The 19,640-nt window shown below is 49.6% G+C and overlaps 1 long non-coding RNA gene and 1 pseudogene across 3 annotated transcripts in view; one reads left to right on the forward strand and one right to left on the reverse strand.

The window, feature by feature from the left end:
• The window catches only part of LOC105488034 (uncharacterized), a 35,888-nt gene extending 16,254 nt beyond the window's left edge, over positions 1-19,634 (forward strand). For all 3 annotated transcript variants that reach the window (XR_011618018.1, XR_011618019.1, XR_011618020.1), the window contains 2 exons: positions 17,171-17,271; positions 19,297-19,634. This is a non-coding gene — a long non-coding RNA (uncharacterized lncRNA). The remainder of the gene's footprint in view (positions 1-17,170; positions 17,272-19,296) is intronic.
• LOC139360500 (ATP synthase subunit g, mitochondrial pseudogene) lies at positions 4,243-11,312 on the reverse strand (annotated as a pseudogene).
• Positions 19,635-19,640: the final 6 nt, after the last annotated feature.

The raw sequence follows: 19,640 nt of genomic DNA on the forward strand, positions 1-19,640 counted from the left end.
GGTGCGTGGTCCATGGAGGTACTCATCATAGGTGTAGTCACTCCACAAACAGAACGGTCAGGCCGCATTTGTTCATGTCTTTTTTTTTTTTCTTCCTTCCTTCTTTCCTTCCTTCCCTCCCTCCCTCCCTCCCTCCTTTCCTTCCTTTCCTTCCTTTCTTCTCTTTTTTTTTTTTTTTTTTTTTTTTTGAGACGGAGTCTTGCTCTGTCGCCCAGGCTGGAGTGCAGTGGCGCGATCTCGGCTCACTGCAACGTCCGCCTCCCGGATTCAACCAGTTCTCCGGTGTCAGCCCCCCAAGTAGCTGGGATTACAGGCACACGCCACTATGCCGGGCTTTTTTTTTTTTTTTTTTTTTTTGAGACTGAGTCTTGCTCTTGTCGCCCAGGCTGGAGTGCAATGGTAGGATCTTGGATCACTGCAACCTCTGCCTCGCCTCCCTGGTTCAAGCTATTCTCCTGCCTCAGTCTCCCGAGTAGCTGGGATTACAGGCACCCACAACCACGCCCGGCTAATTTTTGTAGTTTTAGTAGAGACATGGTTTCGCCATGTTGGCCAGGCTGGTCTCGAACTTCCGACCTCGTGATCTGCCCGCCTCAGCCTCCCAAGTGCTGGGATTACAGGCATGAGCCACCGTGCCTGGCCTGTTTCTGTTTTTCACACGCACAATTAAAAAAAAAAATCTGTTTTGACCAGGTATTACATTCACATGGTTCAAAATGTAAAAGCGATAAGGTGAGACAGACACACAATAAATAAATAAATACGGCGGGGGATGGCCCTCTCTCATAAGGTTGTGTTTGAAAAGAACTGCAGAAGGTGAGGGGAAAAGCCATGCAGATAACAGGGAAGAGCACCTGCTTTGGGCCAAAGGAACCACAGGAACAAAAGCCCCTTTGTAGCTGGCACAGTGGCTCACGCCTGTAATCCCAAACTTTGGGAGGCTGAGGCGGGTGGATCACTTGAGGTCAGGAGTTTGAGACCAGCCTGGCCAACATGGTGAAACCCTGTCTCTACTGAAAATACAAAAATCAGCTGGGCATGGTGGCACACACCAGTAGTCCCACCTACTTGGGAAGCTGAGGCAGGAGAATTGCTTGAACCTGGGAGGCAGAAGTTGCAGTGAGCCAAGACTGCGCCATTGCATTCCAGCCTGGAGGGCAGAACGAGACTCAATCTCAGCAAACAATCAAAACAAAAAAAGCCCCTTTGCTCCGTCTGGAGAATGTGGTCAGGAGTGAGCAGAGTAGAGGAGGAGGCTTTGAGCCTTACAAGGGAACCAGTGAGGACTGTGGCTTTTACTTGAAGGCCTGGGAGGGCTCCAGCAGAGGTCAGGATCTGACTTAGGTTCACTGAATCATTCTTGATCTGGTATGGAGAACCATCATCCCCTTCTATCCTTGGGTACTCCACGGTGGTGGTACCAACTAGGGAAGCTCTCTTCTGTGTTAGTTTCTTTCTTTTTTTTTTTTTTTGAGACGGAGTCTTGCTCTGTCGCCCAGGCTGGAGTGCAGTGGCCGGATCTCAGCTCACAGCAAGCTCCGCCTCCCGGGTTCACGCCATTCTCCCGCCTCAGCCTCCCGAGTAACTGGGAGTACAGGCGCCCGCCACCTCGCCCGGCTAGTTTTTTGTATTTTTTAGTAGAGACGGGGTTTCACCATGTTAGCCAGGATGGTCTCGATCTCCTGACCTCGTGATCCACCCGTTTCGGCCTCCCAAAGTGCTGGGATTACAGGCTTGAGCCACTACGCCCGGCCTGTGTTAGTTTCTTATTACTGTTGTAATATTACTACGAACTTAGTGGTATGAAGCAACATAAACTTATTATCTTAGAGTCCTAAAGGTCAGAGTCTGAATTCGGTTTTACTAGGCTAAAATCAAGGTATCAGCAAGGCTGGTTTCTTTTGGAAGTTCTGGGTTTCAGTGATCACACAGCCTTCTCCTAAGTCAACTCTTCCTCTGCCTTTTTTTTTTCTTTTCTTTTTTTTTTTCGAGATGGAGTCTTGCTCTGTCCCCGAGGCTGGAGTGCAGTGGCATGATCTTGGCTCACTGCAACCTCTGTCTCCCGACTTCAAGCGATTCTCCTGCCTCAGCCTCCTGAGTAGCTGGGATTATAGGCATGTGCCACCACGCCTGGCTAATTTTTGTAATTTTAGTAGAGATGGGGTTTCACCATGTTGGTCAGGCTGGTCTCGAACTCCTGACCTCATGATCTGCCCGCCTCAGCCTCCCAAAGTGCTGGGATAACAGGTGTGAGCCACCACGCCTGACCCCTCTGCCTCCTCTTATAAGTACCCCTGTGATTATATTTCGGGGCCACTGGAATAACTCAGGATAATCTCCTTATCTTGAGATTAATTTACAAAGTTCCTTTTGCCATGTAAGGTAATTTACTCCTCATTTCCTGGGATTATGATATGGACATGTTTAGGTGACCTTATTCAGCTTCCCACACTGAAATTTGCTGTCTCCAAGTGAGAAGTGTGGAGATGGGTAGTTCACCTCATCCTGCCTGGGAGGTGGCTCAGGATCTTTTGATTCTCTTGGCTTCCTCTTGTGGTTTTAAGAGATTCCTGTGGAGCCCTAAGGAGTTAAGAGAACATGGAAAAATGGGCTTAACTGGCAGGAACAGAAATGGGTAAACAGGAGCAAATGTCCTGAGAAATGGGGTCAGCTGCAAATGGCTCACTTGCACGCAAGCATCATGTCTGCAAGCACTGAACCTGAGCAGCATGACCTTGTAAAACTTCCCTCTTGCTTCTTGGCAGACTGGCTTCCCTCTTCTTCTTCTTGTTTTTTTTTTGAGACGTAGTCTCACTCTGTTGCCCAGGCTTGAGTGCAGTGGCGCAATCTTGGCTCACTGCAAGCACCACCTCCTGGGTTCACGCCTTTCTCCTGCCTCAGCCTCCTGAGTAGCTGGGACTACAGGCCCCCGCTACCACGCTCGGCAAATTTTTTTGGATTTTTAGTAGAGACCGGGTTTCACTGTGTTAGCCAGGATGGTCTCAATCTCCTGACCTCGTGATCTGCCCGCCTCGGTCTCCCAAAGTGCTGGGATTACAGCCATGAGCCACTGCGCCCGGCCCCAGGCTTCCCTCTTCTGTCTTGCCTGTTGCTCCCTTGCAACATTTTCTCTCCATTTTCTCTAATACATCTGCCTTTCTAAACTCATTACTGTCTTGGAAGATTCTTTTACCACCTGCATGCCAAGGCCTCAGGCAGCCATTGACCACGACATTTTGGTGGCCCACATAGGGACTCTCCCTACAGGAGACTCTCTCCCCTCTCCCTTCCTACTCGAGATCCCTGGTGGACAGTGTGTAAGTGTGTGGAGACAACTGAAGGTCTCTGGCCAGGGATACACTCTGGTGAAACTGAAAGGTGTCCTGGGAGGCTGAGGCAGGCAGATCACCTGAGGTCAGGAGTTCGAGACCAACCTGACCAACATGAAGAAACCCCGTCTTTACTAAAAATACAAAATTAGCCTGGCATGGTGGTGCATGCCTGTAATCCCAGCTACTCAGGAGGCTGAGGCAGGAGAATCACTTGAACCCGGGAGGCGGAGATTGTAGTGAGCCGAGATCTCACCATCGTACTCCATCCTGGGCAACAAGAGCAAAAGTCCATCTCAAAAAAAAAAAAAAAAAAAAAGAGAGAAACTGAAAGGTGCCCATTCAGAGGTACCTAACCACCACTACCTGCTCTGGAGAGGGACCTAAATTCACTTTCCTTTTTCAGCCTTCCAGCAACCAGCTCCCAGTAGCCCTCTGGTAATTAATGGCATCTGGCCAGGGCTGCTCCATGGTGTTGCTTGAACGCCAGGGGGTCAACAGAGCTGGCTGCCTTGCCTGGAAGGGAGAAAGACTCTCTCCTATCCTTCTCTGGTCAAGAGTTCCAGAACTTTATGTGTGGTACAGGTAGCAGTGACAGCTCATCTAGGGCAAATCCACACATGCTTTGAGTGACTTAGACCTTCTCACTCTAAATTCTCCTGTGAAGAGCTGGCCGTCCTGCTCCAGATGTTTTAATCCAGGTGATCCCAAACAGCACCGCAACGGTGAGTCTTCCCTCAACCTCTTCCCCTCAGACCCTGGGCCAAGCACGCAGTTAATTCGTGCCTGGACTGACCTGGGACTGCCCACCCTAGTGGTCATCCCAGGGTCATCCTAGCTCTGGGAGGTTTTTTATTTTTTGTTGTTGTTGTATTTTCTTATTTTATTCAGATAGCACTCTTATCACACATGGTCCAACAACACTCAAATAATAAATCAAATATAATCAGATGTTAAAGATTGGTCTTCAAACATCATAGTCAATGATGCCACACTTGCCTATGATCTCTCCAACATAAAACCACATCAACACCTCAGTGGCCACCAAACCATTCAGCACAGCTTCCTTAACTGTGAGCTGTTTGAAGCTACCAGTCTGAGCACTAATGACTATTTTCTTCAGGCTCTGAACAGCTGTAGGGATCTCAGCAGGGGTGGGAGGAACCAGCTCAACCTTGGCGTAGTACCAAAATGTGGCCAATTGAGGCTTCGAGTAAGTCACAACAGCGTTCGCCAGCGCCGGGGTCTTCTCCACAAGGTTACGGACAAATTGGCCATGGCTCTGGGATGAAAAGTCCGTCGCCCCGAACGGCCGGTAGAGGTTTTTTCTTTTTTCTATTTTATTTATTTATTTAGACACAGCGTCTTACTCTGTCACCCAGGCTGGAGTGCAATGGCGCCATCTGGGAGGTTTTTTCTAATAGGCAGGACGCCCCTTTAGAAAAATGCACCTCAGGGTCCTTTAGCAGATGTGAGTAGAGTACTTTTCGTGGTAGGATGCCCCAAGTGAAAATGTGGCTTAACTAGCCCCAAGCAACTTGGTTTCCCTGTCACACAATTGGACAGACCCTGTCTAGTCCCTCAGACTCACCTCTGGGCTGCATTCAAAAACATTGGAGGACCGGGTGTGGTGGCTCACACCTGTAATCCCAGCACTTTGGGAGGCTAAGGTGGGCAGATCATGAGGTCAGGAGATCGAGACCATCCTGGCTAACACAGTGAAACCCCATTTCTACTAAAACAAAACAAAACGAAATTAGCTGGGCATGGTGGCGGGTGCCTTTAGTCGCAGCTACTTGGGAGGCTGAAGCAGGAGAATCGCTTGAACCCAGGAGGTGGAGGTTGCAGTGAGGTGAGATCGTGTCACTGCACTCCAGCCTGGGCGACAGAGCGAGACTCCGTCTAAAAAATAAGATAAAATAAGATAAAAAATAAAATACTGGAACAAATTTGACCCCCAAAGTCTCAAAAAGAAATGCTTAAATGCTTAATTTTCCTATGCAATGTGTCTTTCCTGCTTTACAAACTTCTGGGTCAGAAATTCAGGCCTCTGAATGAGACCCTTGCCCCCAGTACTGTTTTACAGCTCGACCTTTTCTGTCGTAACTTCTGTAAATGGTCCGAAGTTCTTTATGTCCAGGATTTCATGACTGTCTCTCTGGATCCCAATCCCTGCCAAATCTGTCGAATGTGCTTGGCTAAATTATCTCGCCCCACTGACTCTTCTGACATTCTAGATAACCATTCCTTTATCCTCTTCTGCTTTCCCCAACCAGCCTCCCAAAATGCTGGGATTATAGGCATGAGCCACTGCACCCAGCCAAGAGGCCACCCCCGTGCATGTCACCTTCATGTTCAACTGTACCTACTCCATCTGTTCCTTGTCCCTCACCTCCTTGTCATCTCAACCTTGGATGTCATTTTCCAGTTCCGCCTCCTTTTCAGGGACCCTTGTCCCCATTCACATACTAGGTTGTGGGTCACTTATGATCCCACTTGAGCTCCAGACAAGGTTCTGCTGCTCTGAGACATGGCAAATGGGGATGTAGGAACCATCAGAGTCCGTGTTCCTTTCCCAGTGTCTGACCTGTCTCAGCTAGAAGCTAAGGTTGTCTCCTTTAGCCAAGACCCTTCCTGTTGCATAAAAAGATGGAGAGGACTTACCATTTTATTTAATAGCACTTGGCAGGACATTTATATGATCTTTACCATCTGTTGTACTCATGAGGAAAAGTCCTACCTCGGATCTCTAGCTCAATGATGGGCAGACGACGTTCATGCCCAGAACCCTCAGGAGTCTGGCCTGGGGAGAACGGCAGTTCCTGATGTTGATCCTAGATGGAGCTACCAAGAGGGAAACACTAGTAGGGAATGCTGTAATCATATGATTACTTGTTTAATTGAAGGCATGAAGAAGACTGCCATAAAACCAGTCAACTATGCCAAACTAAGAGAAGTAACACAGGGGGCAAATGAAAACCCAGCTCTATATTACTCCAGGTTGGCGGAAGCCATGAGAAAATATACTGTTATGGACCCTAAGAGCTGAAAAGGCCTAAGCATTTTGACTTTTCATTTTATTAGCCAGGCTTCTTCAGATATTAGACACAAACTGCAAACACTAGACCAAGAACCACAAATTCCATTCCCCACTTTGCTGGACACGGCCTTCAAGGTCTTTAAATAATAAGATAAAATTAGATAGCCTTGTTAAGATAAAAACAAGGAAATATCGCAGGCTGAATGGGATAGGAAAGATCAAGAAAGAGATAAGTGGCAGGTTCACCATCTTGGCCAGGCTGGTCTTGAACTCCTGACCTCATCATCCACCCACCTCGGCCTCCCAAAGGGCTGGGAATACAGGTGTGAGCCACCGTACCCAGCCAAGATTGAGTTTGTGATTTACACAGGAGCTACTTATTCAGCCCTAATTAGTGTTTTTGGTCCTGCCCTTTGGTGAAGGTAGGTGAGGGGGGAATGCTTTGAGTTGTCCTGGGGGAGGAGATTCTCCATTTCTGGTTTACAAGACCAGAGTCTTGAATTATACTACAAGGACATTTTCATTTAAGTAGTTTATTTTCAGTTAGGGTAGCGAGTGGTGTAAGGGTGAGGAAGGTAGACAAGCACATGGTGGATGCTGTCTGTCCGATGGCAATAAAAGGATATTTGACTGGCTGTCCTCCAATTTATGTGAGTGGGAGCAGGTCAGCCACTAAGATTCAGAATAGCCATTGACTTAATGGCTGGAATATTATGCTTTGTTGTTTAGACGTGTTAAGTACGGGAATAACTGCTGGAATGAGAATGGAGAATATAAGGGCCAGTACGCCTCCTAGTTCGTTAGGGATGGATCATAAGATTGCATATGCAAACAAAAAGTATCGCTCTGGCTTAATATGGGGTGGGGTATTGAGGGGGTTGGCTAAAGTGTAATTATCTGGGTCACTCAGGAGGTCAGGCGAAAATAGTACTAGAGTTATTAGAAGGAGGAGGAGAAAAATTAAACCTAGAATATCGTTGGTTGTGTGGTAGGGGTGGAAAGTGATTTTGTTGGGGTCTGATGAAACCCCTGAAGGGTCGTTAGATCCTGTTTCATGTAAGAATAGGACGTGAGGCCGGGCGCGGTGGCTCAAGCCTGTAATCCCAGCACTTTGGGAGGCTGAGGCGGGTGGATCACGAGGTCAGGAGATTGAGACCATCCTGGCTAACATGGTGAAACCCTGTCTCTACTAAAAATACAAAAAAACTAGCCGGGCGCGGTGGCGGGCGCCTGTAGTCCCAGCTACTCGGAGGCTGAGGCGGGAGAATGGCGTGAACCCGCGAGGCGGAGCTTGCAGTGAGCCGAGATCGTGCCACTGCACTCCAGCCTGGGTGACAGAGTGAGACTCCGTCTCAAAAAAAAAGAAAGAAAAAAAAAAAAGAATAGGACGTGAACAGTTGCTAGAGCTATAATGACGAAGGGTAAGGTGAAATGGGAGGCAAAAAATCGTGTAACGGGGGGCTCTGTCAACTGAGAATCCGCCTTGGATTCATTGTTCAAAGGCAGTTCCAATATATGGGATGGCTGATGGTAGATTTGTAATTACTGAAGTGCCTCAGGATGATATTTGGAGCATGTAACCTATGAGTACTGTTGCTATAGTTGTGAGTAGGAGGATAATGCCAATGTTTCTGGTTTCTAGAAATATAAATCACACATAGTATAAGCCTCGGCCAACGTGTAAGAAGAGGCAGATGAAAAATATTGAAGTCGGCCGGGCACAGTGGCTCGTACCTGTAATCCCAGCACTTTGGGAGGCCAAGGTGTGCGGATCACAAGGTCAGGAAATCGAGACCATCCTGGCTAACATGGTGAAACCCCGTCTCTACTAAAAATAGAAAAAATTAGCTGGGCGTGGAGGCGGGCACCTGTAGTCCCAGCTACTTGGGAGGCTGAGGCAGGAGAATGGCGTGGACCCGGGAGGCGGAGCTTGCAGTGAGCCGAGATTGGGCCACTGCACTCCAGCCTGGGTGACAGAGCGAGACTCCATCTCAAGAAAAAGTCATTGGGGGCCGGGTGTGGTGTCTCATGCCTGTCATCCCAGCAGTTTGGGAGGTCAAGGCAGGTGGATCATGAGGTCAGGAGATTGAGACCATCCTGGCCAACATGGTGAAACCTAGTCTCAACTAAAAATACAGAAATTAGCTGGGTGTGGTGGAGCACACCTGTAATCCCAGCTGCTTAGGAGGCTAAGGCAGGAGAATCGCTTGAACTCGGGAGGTGGAGGTTGCAGTGAGCCGAGGTCATGCCACTGCACTCCAGCCTGGTGACAGAGCAAGACTCCGTCTCAAAAAAAAAAAAAAAAAAAAAAAGTCATTGGTGACTGGGTGTGGGAGGCTGGCTGGGCAACATAGTGAGATCTCATCTCTACACAATAACTTAGCTGGGTGTGGTGTTGCGCACCTGTAGTCCTAGCTACTTGAGAGGGTGAGGCGGGAGGATCACTTGAGCCCAGGAGTTTGAGGCTGCAGTGAGTCATGTGGCCACTGCACTCTGGCCTGGGGAACAGAGCCAGAGACTGTCTGAAAAAAAAAAAAGAAAGAAATAAAGAAAAGGGAAAAGATTGACATTGAAACAATTAAAAAAATTTTTTTTCTTTTTTTTTTTTTTTTTTTTTGAGACGGAGTCTCGCTCTGTCGCCCAGGCTGGAGTGCAGTGGCGCGATCTCGGCTCACTGCAAGCTCCGCCTCCTGGGTTTACGCCATTCTCCTGCCTCAGCCTCCTGAGTAGCTGGGACTACAGGTGCCCGCCACCGCGCCCGGCTAATTTTTTTTGTATTTTTAGTAGAGACGGGGTTTCACCGTGGTCTCGATCTCCTGACCTTGTGATCCGCCCGCCTCGGCCTCCCAAAGTGCTGGGATTACAGGCTTGAGCCACCGCGCCCGGCCTCAAGTTTCTTTTTTTTCTTTTCCTTTCTTTTTTTTTTTGAGACAGGGTCTCGCTCTGCTGCCCAGGCTGGAATGCAAGTGGTGACATCATGGCTCACTACAGCCTTGATATCCGGGGCTCAAGTGATCCTCTAATCTCAACCTCCCAAGTAGCTGGGACAACAGGTGTGTGCCACTGCACTCAGCTGATTTTTTTTTTTTTTTTTTTTTTTTTTTGAGACGGAGTCTTGCTCTGTGCCCCAGGCTGGAGTGCAGTGGCGCGATCTTGGCTCACTGCAAGCTCCGCCTCCCGGGTTCACGCCATTCTCCTGCCTCAGCCTCCCGAGTAGCTGGGACTACAGGCGCCCACCACCACGTCCGGCTAGTTTTTTGTATTTTTTTTAGTAGAGACGGGGTTTCACCGTGTTAGCCAGGATGGTCTCTATCTCTTGACCTTGTGATCCGCCCGCCTTGGCCTCCCAAAGTGCTGGAATTACAGGCTTGAGCCACCGCGCCCGGCCTCAGCTGATTTTTTATATTTATAGAGACATGTCTCCCAATGTTGCCCAAGCTGGTTTTGAACTTGTGGCTCAAGCAGTCCTCCCGCCTCAGCTCCCCGAAGTGCTGGTATTAAAGTCATGAGCCACTGTGTCTGGCTTGTTTTTTCAAGTTTCAGTGATAACAAATGGCTATTGCAAAGAAAATTCAGATGGTATATATAAATTTATAAAGGAAAAAATGGGCAACCTCTTCTAATCCTTTCCCCAGAATTGTCAGCCTGGCATTTGTTTTTTAAGACCCTTTTCTGAACATAGGTAAAAATAATGTCTTGAGGCCGGGCGCGGTGGCTCAAGCCTGTAATCCCAGCACTTTGGGAGGCCGAGACGGGCGGATCACGAGGTCAGGAGATCGAGACCATCCTGGCTGACACGGTGAAACCCCGTGTCTACTAAAAAATACAAAAAACTAGCCGGGCGAGGTGGCGGCGCCTGTGGTCCCAGCTACTCGGGAGGCTGAGGCAGGAGAATGGCCGTGAACCCGGGAGGCGGAGCTTGCAGTGAACTGAGATCCGGCCACTGCACTCCAGCCTGGGCGACAGAGCGAGACTCCGTCTGAAAAAAAAAAAAAAAAAAGTCTTGAAATTGTAACATTAGTGGAATTATGGTGGGTGAAGAGGGCTCCAGCATACTTTTTTTTTTTTTTTTTTTTTTTTTTGAGACGGAGTCTCGCTCTGCCGCCCAGGCTGGAGTGCAGTGGCCGGATCTCAGTTCACTGCAAGCTCCGCCTCCCGGGTTCACGGCCATTCTCCTGCCTCAGCCTCCCGAGTAGCTGGGACCACAGGCGTCTGCCACCTCGCCCGGCTAGTTTTTTTGTATTTTTTAGTACAGACAGGGTTTCACCGTGTCAGCCAGGATGGTCTCGATCTCCTGACCTCGTGATCCGCCCGTCTCGGCCTCCCAGAGTGCTGGGATTACAGGCTTGAGCCACCGCGCCCAGCCAGCTCCAGCATACTTTTTTGTTCAGCATTATGGTGTAGACATCTCTCGCTGCCATCTGGGTCGTGGCTACTGGAAGTGAGCTTCTCAGGCTCTGTAGGTGTCTGCCATGGGGAAAGGAAGGCCTTCCAGTGGAGGAGCCACCTGTTGGATCCCAGTACTGGCTGTACTGAAGCTGCTCCAGCCACTGTCTTGCCCTCCAGTCTGTCCCCCACATCCCTCTTCCTTGTGTCCCTCAGACTGCGTCCTTCACTTGCTCAAATGCTCCCTGGGCACTGGTCTTCTGCTGTTCTCCTGTCCCTAGGGGCAGCCTTCCTTGCCTGGGACTGGTGACAGCCCTTCGTGCCATTTAACCCAGTCTGGCCTGAACATGGGTGCTCTTCTTCCTCTTGTCCAGATTCCCAGTGCCAGTCATCCTCTTGAGGGCAAAGATGGGGAAGTTCAGGCTGTAGGTGCTCCCTGCCCGGTTTGCCAGCTGGTTAGGATGTGGAAGAGCCAGGGAAGCCTTTGTAGGGAGAGTTTCCCCCACAACAGGTGGCCTTGCAGGGTGTCGGTGGGTGGAGGGTTGTGAGTGGTCCATGGCCCTGACTGGATGGGTATGAGTCTCAGGCAGATGGTGTGTGTGGCCTGAGCGAAGGCCAGGGAGGCTGGCTTCCTGCCCTGCCATGGTGGCTAACCCAGCATCCCTAGAACAGGAAGAGGTCATGATTATCAAGATGGAGGAGGATGAGGCTCCCCCACTGAATCCTGGACCCCTCTTCAATCCTTAGTCCCCGACCCTGCCACCTGGGCTTAGCAGGGACCCCTGGCAGCACTTCCATAGCTTCTGCTATGAGGAGCAGTGAGCCCTTGAGAGGCCCTGGCCCAGCTGCATGAGCTGTGCCACCAGTGGCTGTGTCCTGAGGTGCTCTCCAAGGAGGGGCTGCTGGTACTGGAGCAGTTCCTGGGTGTCCTGCCACCTGCCATCTGGGTCTGGGTGGAGTCCCCGTGCCCTGAGAGCAGTGAGGAGGCTATGGCGCTGGTGGAGGACTTCACCCAGATGTTGAAGACTGGTGAGCCACAGGGGTCCAGGGGTTGGCCCGAGGGGTAAGGGAATCTATGAGGGGTCACAGCTCATGACCCTGGGCCCTGAGTGCCTCCCTCAGTCTGCCTGGGCCCTCAATATCCCTGTCTTGGGGAGGAGGACCTAGAAGCTGTGACACATTTGGAGACTTCTGCAGCCTCTGAGCCCCCCAGAGGCATGAGCTTGAGGTTGATGTGACCCCCTCTCTCAGGGTAGACCAGGCTTCCTTTCCCATCCTTCTTTCCTTCCCCGCAAGGTCACCAAGTGCCTGCCATATGCCAGGCCCTATTGGTCCATCAGGGAAAGACACTTGCATTCATGGAGCCTAGTCTGGTTGGAGAAATGGACCACGAGACCATCAGTCACAGTGTAGGTATCCTTTCCCTGTAGGAGGTGGGGGGAGGAGGAGGTGAGCAAGGAGCCTGGCCTGGCAGGGAGCAGCTTTGTAGTTTCCAGTGCCTAACATCCTCACTGTAAGCTTGGGTTCCACACATGTGTGTACGCATTTGTGCTTGCGAGGGGGTGACAACTACAAGATAGGAGAGAAGGCTGGTTACAGCCGCCATTCGCATTTGTTCCTCTGTTCCCTCGATTACTCATGCATGACTGTGCAGTGTCTTCTGCCTACTTGATTCTCTGTCAGGAGGTAGAAACTATGTCACTTATTTAAAAAGTACACCTTTACCAAGTTATAGTTGACATACCAAAAAAGTATACAATTCAGGGATTTTTAGTATATTCACAAGGTTGTACAACCATCACCACCATTTAATACCAGAATTTAATTACAACCAAAAGAAACCTCATGCCCATTAGTAGTCACCCATCAGCCCCCTCCTCTAAGCTCCCGGCAATCACTAATCTGCTTTGTGTGTCTATGGATTTGCTTATTCTAGACATTTCATTAAATGGAATCACACTGTATGTGGCCTTTTATGTCTGGCTTCTCTCAGAGCATAATGTTTTCGAGGTTCACCCATGTTTTAACATGTCAGAACTTCATTTTTTTTTTTTCTGAGACAGGGTTTCACTCTTGTTGCCCATGGCTCGATCTTGGCACACCGCAGCCTCCGCCTCCCGGTTCAAGTGATTCTTCTCCCTCAGCCTCCCAAATAGCTGTGATTACAGGCATGGGCCACCACGCCCGGCTAATTTTGTATTTTTAGTAGAGATGGGATTTCTCCATGTTGGTTAGGCTAGTCTTGAACTCTCGACCTCAGGTGCTCCACCCGCCTCAGCCTCCCAAATTGCTGGGATTACAAGCGTGAGCCACCGCGCCCAGCCAGAACTTCATTTTTATGAACAAATAATATTCCATTGTATGGATATGACCCATTTTATTTATTCATGTAGTCTTTGATCAGCATTTGGCTTGCTTTTGCTTTTTGGCTATTATGAATAATGCTGCTATGGATGTTCATGTAGACGTTTTTGTGTGGATGTTTGTTTTCATTTCTCTTGGTTGTATACCCAGAAGTGGAATTGCTGGGTCATATGGTAACACTATTTGACCTTCTGAGGAACTGCGAAGACACCACTTGTTTTAACAGAGGGAAGTTAAGGTTAAAAATGTTTCTGAGATATTGAAGGAGTAAAAAAGCACAAAAAGAACCCTAAGATGTCATGTTGGTAGGAACTGCAGGGAACAGCATCCATTCCTAGAGCTTTGTGAACAAAGGGAAGAGGTTGGGTTTAGTCTTTGAGAGAAGCTCAAAGGAGGGGAATGTGGTGATGGGGGCGCTGGGGTCCAGATCCCTGGGGAGGTGTTGCTGCCGGCTGATGCTGGGGTCTCCACGGAGCCTTCATGAAGCTGATTCTACACATACTGGAAAAGCTGCAAACTGGCTTCAGCTACTGCTGAGGGGATTGAAAGCCTTAATTTTGCAGGACTGGTTTTTCCCTACACATGAATATGAGGGGCACATATCTATGGTCCCTGTGTGGTGTTTTTTTTTTTTTTTTGCTGTAGTGCTGGGCTCTATTTTCTCTCTCTCTCTCTCTCTCTCTCTCTTTCTCTCTTTCTCTTTCTGACAGAGTTTTGCTCTTGTTGCCCAGGCTGGAATGCAATGGTGTGATCTTGCCTCCCCACAACCTCTGCCTCCCGTGTTCAAGGGATTCTCCTGCCTTAGCCTCCCAAGTAGCTGGGATTACAGGCATGCTCCACCACACCTGGCTAATTTTGTGTTTTTAGTAGAGACAGGTGGCCTGCGCCTGTAATCCCAGCACTTTGGGAGGCTGAGGCGGGTGGATCACCTGAGGTCAGGAGTTTGAGACCAGCCTGGTCAACATGGTGAAACCCCGTCTCTACTTCAGATACAAAAATTAGAGGCGTGGTGGCGCACACCTGTAATCCCAGCTACTCGGGAGGCTGAGGCAGGAGAATCACTTGAACCCAGGAGGTGGAGGTTGCAGTGAGCTGAGATTGCCCCATTGCACTCCAGCCTAGGGGACAAGAGCGAGACTTCATCTAAAAAAAAAAAAATTAGCCAGGCATGGTGGCGGGCATCTATAATTCCAGCTACTTGAGAGGCTCAGGCGGGAGAAGCACTTAAACCTGGGGGGCAGAGGTTGTGATGAGCTGATATCATGCCACTGCACTCCAGCCTGGGCAGGTGGAAGAGCGAAACTGCCTCTCAATAATAATAATAATAATAATAATAATAATAGAGAAATAAATAAATAGGGATTTTGCATCATGACCACATGGGTATTGGAACAGCAGTCTACAGCAATCCCCATGGGTTGTGAATGATTAGGTCCACTCAGTCTTGAAACCATATGTTTTCAAGTACGCTCTGGTTAACATTTACATGAAGACTCCTGCCTTTGCTCTGTGTCCTTTTTTCTTTTTCTTTCTCTTTTTTTTTTTTTTTTTGAGATGGAGTCTTGCTCTGTCACCCAGACTGGAATGCAGTGGCATAATCTCGGCTCACTGCAGCCTCTGCCTCCCAGTTCAAGCAATTCTATTGCCCTAGCCTCCTGAGTAACTGAGACTACAGGCGTGTGCCACCATGCCCAGCTAATTTTTTGTATTTTTAGTAGAGATGGGGTCTCACTATTTTGGCCAGGCTTGTCTCGAACTCCTGACCTCAGGTGATCTGCCCACCTCCACCCTGTGTCCTTACCTTGTTTCAGCTCTGCCCATTATTGCTGGTGCCCCTGATGCCCCCGCATGAGAGAAGGAGAGGGGCTGGCCCTGAGTGGGGGTGGGCTCTTGTGTTGCTGTCAGGGAGTCCAGGAGCGAGGGCTACTGAGCTCTTCTTGGTTGTCACCATCCCAGTGGATTTGGGGGTCCCAAAGACCACCTTCAGGTTTGATGATTTGCTAATAGGAATCAGAGAACTCAGCAAAACTGTTATACTCCTGGTTATAGTTTATTACAGTGAAAGGAAACATAAAAATTAGCAGTGGAAAAAGGTGCATAAGGCAGAATCCAGGAGCAACCAGGCGTGCGCTTCCAGTTCTCCTCTTGCAGTGGAGTTGTGTGGATAGCACTTAATTCTCCCAGCAATGATGTGTGACAACACACAGGGGTTACTGTCAACCAGGGAGGTTCACCTGAGCCATGGTGTCCTGGGTTTTCACTGGGGTCAGTCACATAGGCATGGAGCATCCGCATGACTGAATGCAGTTACTAAGTAAGTCACATAGGCATGGAGCATCCGCACGACTGAATGCAGTTACTAAGTCTCTCAGTCACACAGGCGTGGAGCATCCGCAGGACTGAATGCAGTTACTAAGTCTCTCAGTCACGTAGGCGTGGAGCATCCGCACGACTGAATGCAGTTACTAAGTCTCTCAGTCACATAGGCGTGCGGCATCCGCATGACTGAATGCAGTTACTAAGTAAGTCACATAGGCGTGCGGCATCCGCATGACTGAATGCAGTTACTAAGTCTCTCAGTCACGTAGGTGTGGAGCATCCGCATGACTGAATGCAGTTACTAAGTCTCTCAGTCACACAGGCGTGGAGCATCCGCACGACTGAATGCAGTTACTAAGTCTCTCAGTCACGTAGGCGTGGAGCATCCGCACGACTGAATGCAGTTACTAAGTCTCTCAGTCACGTAGGTGTGGAGCATCTGCACGACTGAATGCAGTTACTAAGTCTCTCAGTCACACAGGTGTGGAGCATCCGCACGACTGAATGCGGTTACTAAGTCTCTCAGTCACACAGGCGTGCAGCATCTGCATGACTGAATTCGGTTACTAAGTCTCTCAGTCACACAGACGTGGAGCATCCGCACGACTGAATGCAGTTACTAAGTCTCTCAGTCACATAGGGGTGCGGCATCTGCATGACTGAATGCAGTTACTAAGTCGCTCAGTCACATAGGCATGCGGCATCCGCATGACTGAATGCAGTTACTAAGTCACTCAGTCACAGCGGTGTGTGGCATCCGCGTGACTGAATGCAGTTACTAAGTTTCTCAGTCACACAGGCGTGCGGCATTTGCATGACTGAATGCAGTTACAAAGTCTCTCAGTCACACAGGCGTGCGGCATCCGCATGACTGAATTCGGTTACTAAGTCTCTCAGTCACATAGGCGTGCGGCATCCGCATGACTGAATGCAGTTACTAAGTCTGTCAGTCACATAGGCGTGCGGCATCCGCATGACTGAATGCAGTTACTAAGTCTCTCAGTCACATAGGCGTGCGGCATCCGCGTGACTGAATGCAGTTACTAAGTCTGTCAGTCACATAGGCGTGCGGCATCCGCATGACTGAATGTAGTTACTAAGTCAGTCACACAGGCGTGCAGCATCTACATGACTGAATGTAGTTACTAAGTCTCTAGCACCCCCCAGAGATCAGATGATGCAGCACTGGTCCAAGGCCCGCACCAGAAATCACACTGTTAGCATAAACTATCTGGTGTGAAAAAGACACTCTTAACAGGCAGATATTCTAAGGGCTTTGAGGTTACCTCCCAGGAGCAGGTCAAGGGCCAGACCTTTGTTTCGAATGTGCAGGGGTTGGACAACCTAGGCCTGCTGAATTAACCCTTTACTGTACACTTGGCTACAGCTGAAGGAAGCTTCTCATCTCACGATCATTTCCTTTGTTTCAATGACTTGTTTATCAGGGATTTTGGGTGTACTCTTGGATTGTGTTTGTGTGTGTGTGTTTATACCAGAGGGGATTGCATGTCAACTAGGGACAGGGCATTCTGTGTGGTCTGGAGGGCAGGCCTATGTCCTGTCCAGCCACAATCCTAGGCCAATGTCCTGGGACATTATGCGAGATGGTGCAGTGAACACTTAGGGACACTGGCCACATGTTGACTGGCCTGATTGGTTGGTTGGTCTAGGGGCCTGGCCCCTTTGTGCTTAGAGTACGGCTGAGGATACTAATGCTTCCCTCTCTCCTTAGCATTGACCTAGGCTCCTTCTGAGGACTGGCAGTCTGGAGACCTCGCAGAGGCTGCCAAACCTTTTGTGGATGGAGCTCAAGTGAACTGTTAGTCTAACAAGGTCAGAGATGCTACATTCTGCGGACACCCTGCACTTCCCAACCCCTCCTCACCCCAGGCCATGGAGGGGCAAGGGGGCATATTAAGCAGCTGAGCCTGGTCTGCCCTTGCCCACCGCCACCAGCTCCTGGTTCTTAGGGTTTGTCCTTCGCAAGCTCATGCCATTTGAATAGTGGAGGAGGTGTTTGTCCCTGTGTCTTGGGACTCCAGGTCTCAAATTCACAGGCACAGGAGCCAGCCTGGGGCCAGAAGAAGGCAGAAGTGACCAGGTGGTGCTGCCAGATCTCAGCTGCTTTTGACTGGGGCAAACAGTGATGCAAGGAAAGCCTGAATCCAATTTTTTACTGTTGGCACGCAGGTCACATTTTTTTTTTTCTTTTGAGATGGAGTCTTGCTCTGTTGCCAGGCTAGAGTGCAGTGGCGCAATCTCGGCTCACTGCAACCCTCTCCTTCCAGGTTCAAGTGATTCTCCTGCCTCAGCCTCCCAAGTATCTGTGATGACAGGTGCCCACCACCACGCCTGTCTAATTTTTGTATTTTTAGTAGCGATGGCGTTTCACCATCTTGGCCAGGCTGGTCTTGAACACCTGACCTCATAATCTACCTGCCTCAGCCTCTCAAAGTGCTGGGATTACAGGTGTGAGCCATCGCACCCAGCCCAGTTCACAATTTAAAACAGTCTCAGGCAGGCCCAGAGAATGCCTCTGTGCACTGTGTCCACCATGCCAGCCTGCAGTGTGTGTTGGGGGGCTGGGGTTCCTGGTACCTTGGCTGTGCCTCCCGGGCTGGCTTGGATCTTGGCTTTGCTTTTGTCAGGCTCTGTGTAGCCCCAGCCCCAACCCCAGCAGGCTTGTCTCACTATCCACCCTTGGGCTCTGCCTGACTTTCCAAAAGTGGGTTTTCTTTGATTAATTTATTTATTTCTGTTGCCCAGAGATAGAAAGAAATATACTAATTATTATCTGTCTTCCCATTGTATTATTGATTTATCCACTTTTGGAGACAGGGTCTCACTCTGTCACCCAGGCTGGAGTGCAGTGGCACAATCTTGGCTCACTGCAACCTCTACCCACTCCCCCCTGCCACCCTCAACCTAGGCTCAAGCGGTCCTCCCACTTCAGCCTCCTGAGTGGCTGGAACCACAGGTGTGCACCAAAACGCCGGCTAATTTTTAGTATTTTTAATAGAGCCAGGGTCTCACCATGTTGCCCTGTCTGGTCTCAAACTCCTGATCTCAAGCAATCCACTGGCCTCTGCCTCCCGAAATGCTGGATGACAGGCATGAGCCACTGCACTGACCCCATTTTATTTTTTTAATTTATAAATTTAATATATGTATATCATAAAATAATTTTTAAAGAGGCATATAAAGTTATGGCCTCACACCCAGTCTCCTCTAGAGGTAGCCACTGTTAACTGTTGTCCGTCCTCCTTTCTCATGTGTATATGTGGTACACACATATATGTGTGTATGAATGTAGGTGCATAAATACTTCCAAAGGAAGCCCCACTAATGCTCCAGGCCCTACTGTTTTCACTCTTTCTCATGGGGCCCTTCTAGTGATGTGAGCAACTTCCCCTTTTCTTTCTAGAGGATCCATAGGAGTCAGTTGCCCAGCCTAGCCAGGACATGTGGGTTGCTGTCTGTTTCTTAGCCTAGAACACATACCCTTGCCCTGTCTGCCACTCCTCTTTGCACCCTCTGCCATTCAGGCCTGCCTGTACTCTGAATCCCCTCATGGCCTTCAGCCCCTGGACGTCCCTGGAGCCCCTGCTTGGGTACTGAGCACTGTGTAGGGGTGTTACACACCCAGTCCTCCCAATAGCCCTATGTGGTTGCCCCAGTTGGCCAGGGAAGGGAGCTAAGGTGGGTCGTGGCAAACAGCTCACATCCCATTTGCCAGCTAGACTTGCCTTGATATAGGAAACCTTCAGTGCAGCCTTCCCAGGGGTGGCTCTGCCCTGTGAGGTAGATATCAAAGCTTGTCTGTGTCACAGTACCCTCATCTGTTTGTGGTCCCGGCAGGTAACCCAGGAAGGAGAGAGGGATCTGCTCACAGACACTGACTAAGCATGCATGAGAAGGAGGGCAGAACAGCTGAGGAGCATTCTGGGGTCTCCTGCCAGGTGAGCAGTGACCACAGCCTGGCCTTCCCTTCCCTTGACTGCCATTCTTGGACCTTCCTGAAACCCTGCAAGGACTGGGAACTCTTACGGTGGCCCTGCCCAGATCTACCTCAGAGCCACCCTCACCAGGTGTCCTGTGTGAGTTACTGGCATTCCCACAACTTTGAGAGAGCAGCCAGGGCTGCTTTAGTGTAAATCTCTTCACAAATCAAGTGCGAAAGCAGAGTTCTGGGAGATCCTGTT

Source organism: Macaca nemestrina, chromosome 20 (genome assembly GCF_043159975.1).
Source record: "Macaca nemestrina isolate mMacNem1 chromosome 20, mMacNem.hap1, whole genome shotgun sequence".
Taxonomy (NCBI): domain Eukaryota; kingdom Metazoa; phylum Chordata; class Mammalia; order Primates; family Cercopithecidae; genus Macaca; species Macaca nemestrina.